Source organism: Gopherus flavomarginatus, chromosome 24 (assembly GCF_025201925.1).
Source record: "Gopherus flavomarginatus isolate rGopFla2 chromosome 24, rGopFla2.mat.asm, whole genome shotgun sequence".
Lineage (NCBI taxonomy): Eukaryota > Metazoa > Chordata > Testudines > Testudinidae > Gopherus > Gopherus flavomarginatus.
In genome coordinates, this window is record NC_066640.1 from 3,350,953 (window position 1) to 3,354,520 (window position 3,568).

At 68.5% G+C, this 3,568-nt stretch overlaps 1 long non-coding RNA gene across 1 annotated transcript; it reads left to right on the forward strand.

Annotated features, from left to right (window-relative positions):
* Nucleotides 1-505: 505 nt before the first annotated feature.
* Nucleotides 506-1,002, forward strand: LOC127040097 (uncharacterized). The gene is made up of 3 exons (XR_007771365.1): nucleotides 506-542; nucleotides 618-691; nucleotides 915-1,002. It is a non-coding gene; the product is annotated as an uncharacterized LOC127040097 (long non-coding RNA).
* Nucleotides 1,003-3,568: the final 2,566 nt, after the last annotated feature.

Sequence of the window (3,568 nt, forward strand, 5' to 3'; positions counted from 1 at the left end):
CACAGCGGGCAGTGCCGAGCGGAGTTGGGGCTGGCTGGCAGTGTGCCATGCTGGCAGGAGGGGAGAGGGCTGGACACAGCGGGCAGTGCCGAGCGGAGGTGGGGCTGGCTGGCAGAGTGCCGTGCTGGCAGGAGGGGAGAGGGCTTGACACAGGAGGCAGTGCCGAGCGGAGGTGGGGCTGGCTGGCAGAGTGCCGTGCTGGCAGGAGGGGAGAGGGCTGGACACAGCGGGCAGTGCCGAGCGGAGGTGGGGCTGGCTGGCAGAGTGCCGTGCTGGCAGGAGGGGAGAGGGCTGGACACAGGAGGCAGTGCCGAGCGGAGGTGGGGCTGGCTGGCAGAGTGCCGTGCGGGCAGGAGGGGAGAGGGCTGGACACAGCGGGCAGTGCCAAGCGGAGGTGGGGCTGGCTGACAGAGTGCCGTGCGGGCAGGAGGGGAGAGGGCTGGACACAGCGGGCAGTGCCGAGCGGAGGTGGGGCTGGCTGGCAGAGTGCCGTGCTGGTAGGAGGGGAGAGGGCTGGACACAGCGGGCAGTGCCGAGTGGAGGTGGGGCTGGCTGGCAGTGTGCCATACTGGCAGGAAGAGAGACAGGCTGGACACAGCGGGCAGTGCCAAGCGGAGTTGGGGCTGGCTGGCAGTGTGCCATGCTGGCAGGAGGGGAGAGGGCTGGACACAGCGGGCAGTGCCGAGCGGAGGTGGGGCTGGCTGGCAGAGTGCCGTGCTGGCAGGAGGGGAGAGGGCTGGACACAGCGGGCAGTGCCAAGCGGAGGTGGGGCTGGCTGGCAGTGTGCCGTGCTGGCAGGAGGGGAGAGGGCTGGACACAGCAGGCAGTACTGAGTGGAGGTGGGGCTGGCTGGCAGAGTGCCATACTGGCAGGAAGAGAGACAGGCTGGACACAGCGGGCAGTGCCAAGTGGAGGTGGGGCTGGCTGGCACTGTGCCATGCTGGGAGGAAGGGAGAGGGCTGGACACAGCGGGCAGTGCCGAGCGGAGGTGGGGCTGGCTGGCAGCATGCCGTGCTGGCAGGAGGGGAGAGGGCTGGACACAGCAGGCTATGCCGAGCGGAGGTGGGTCTGGCTGGCAGTGTGCCATGCTGGGAGGAAGGGAGAGGGCTGGACACAGCGGGCAGTGCCGAGCGGAGGTGGGGCTGGCTGGCAGTGTGCCATGCTGGGAGGAAGGGAGAGGGCTGGACACAGCGGGCAGTGCCGAGCGGAGGTGGGGCTGGCTGGCAGAGTGCTGTGCTGGCAGGAGGGGAGAGGGCTGGACACAGCGGGCAGTGCCGAGCGGAGGTGGGGCTGGCTGGCAGAGTGCTGTGCTGGCAGGAGGGGAGAGGGCTGGACACAGGAGGCAGTGCCGAGCGGAGGTGAGGCTGGCTGGCAGAGTGCCGTGTTGGCAGGAGGGGAGAGGGCTGGACACAGCAGGCAGTGCCGAGCGGAGGTGAGGCTGGCTGGCAGAGTGCCGTGTTGGCAGGAGGGGAGAGGGCTGGACACAGCAGGCAGTGCCGAGCGGAGGTGGGGCTGGCTGGCAGAGTGCCGTGCTGGCAGGAGGGGAGAGGGCTGGACACAGCAGGCAGTGCCGAGCGGAGGTGGGGCTGGCTGGCAGTGAGCCATGCTGGCAGGAAGAGAGACAGGCTGGACACAGCGGGCTGTGCCGAGTGGAGGTGGGGCTGGCTGGCAGAGTGCCGTGCGGGCAGGAGGGGAGAGGGCTGGACGCAGCGGGCAGTGCCGAGCGGAGGTGGGGCTGGCTGGCAGAGTGCCATGCTGGCAGGAGGGGAGAGGGCTGGACACAGCAGGCAGTACTGAGTGGAGGTGGGGCTGGCTGGCAGCGTGCCATACTGGCAGGAAGAGAGACAGGCTGGACACAGCGGGCTGTGCCAAGCGGAGTTGGGGCTGGCTGGCAGTGTGCCATGCTTGCAGGAGGGGAGAGGGCTGGACACAGCAGGCAGTGCCGAGCGGAGGTGGGGCTGGCTGGCAGAGTGCCGTGCTGGCAGGAGGGGAGAGGGATAGACACAGCGGGCAGTGTTGAGCAGAGGTGGGGCTGGCTGGCAGAGTGCCGTGCTGGCAGGAGGGGAGAGGGCTGGACACAGCGGGCAGTGCCGAGCGGAAGTGGGGCTGGCTGGCAGAGTGCCGTGCTGGCAGGAGGGGAGAGGGCTGGACACAGTGGGCAGTGCCGAGCGGAAGTGGGGCTGGCTGGCAGAGTGCCGTGCTGGCAGGAGGGGAGAGGGCTGGACACAGCGGGCAGTGCCGAGCGGAGGTGGGGCTGGCTGACAGAGTGCCATGCAGGCAGGAGGGGAGAGGGCTGGACACAGCGGGCAGTGCCGAGCGGAGGTGGGGCTGGCTGGCAGAGTGCCGTACTGGCAGGAGGGGAGAGGGCTGGACACAGCGGGCAGTGCCGAGCGGAGGTGGGGCTGGCTGGCAGAGTGCCGTGCTGGCAGGAGGGGAGAGGGCTGGACACAGCGGGCAGTGCCGAGCGGAGGTGGGGCTGGCTGGCAGAGTGCCGTGCTGGCAGGAGGGGAGAGGGCTGGACACAGCGGGCAGTGCCGAGCGGAGGTGGAGCTGGCTGGCAGAGTGCCATACTGGCAGGAGGGGAGAGGGCTGGACACAGCAGGCAGTGCCGAGCGGAGGTGGGGCTGGCTGGCAGTGTGCCATACTGGCAGGAAGAGAGACAGACTGGACACAGCGGGCTGTGCCAAGCGGAGTTGGGGCTGGCTGGCAGTGTGCCATGCTGGAAGGAGGGGAGAGGGCTGGACACAGCGGGCAGTGCCGAGTGGAGGTGGGGCTGGCTGGCAGAGTGCCATACTGGCAGGAAGAGAGACAGACTGGACACAGCGGGCTGTGCCAAGCGGAGTTGGGGCTGGCTGGCAGTGTGCCATGCTGGAAGGAGGGGAGAGGGCTGGACACAGCGGGCAGTGCCGAGTGGAGGTGGGGCTGGCTGGCAGAGTGCCATGCTGGCAGGAGGGGAGAGGGCTGGACAGAGCAGGCTGTGCCGAGCGGAGGTGGGTCTGGCTGGCAGCGTGCCATGCTGGGAGGAAGGGAGAGGGCTGGACACAGCGGGCAGTGCCGAGCGGAGGTGGGGCTGGCTGGCAGAGTCCCGTGTTGGCAGGAGGGGAGAGGGCTGGACACAGCAGGCAGTGCCGAGCAGAGGTGGGGCTGGCTGGCAGTGGGCAGAGCTGGCCGGAGCAGAGACAGGCTGGCAGCCAGGAGCCCAATGGAATTCACCTCCCAGGGTAGGTGGAGCCTTAAGGGGCTCATGCCGCCCGCCTGGTGCTGCTTTGTCCCTGGGCTCCCTCTGAGGATTTGTTGCAGGCCCTGATTTTCGTGACTGTAACTTACTCAGATTCTACCCAGCTGCCCCAGCCCAGCTGCTGAGGACACTGCAGCCTCCTTAATGCTCCTTCCTAAGCCCCTGTGTGTCTGGCAGTAGATTTACGTCCTTAGCTGCAGTGACGGCTCTGACACCAGCCCCAGAGTGTGGCTGTCAGAGCATCCCAGGATATGGAAGGCCCCAGGCCCCTATTAAACCAGTCGCTCTGCATGGAGGTTCTCCCTCACGCCGGCTCCAGCAGGCCACGTC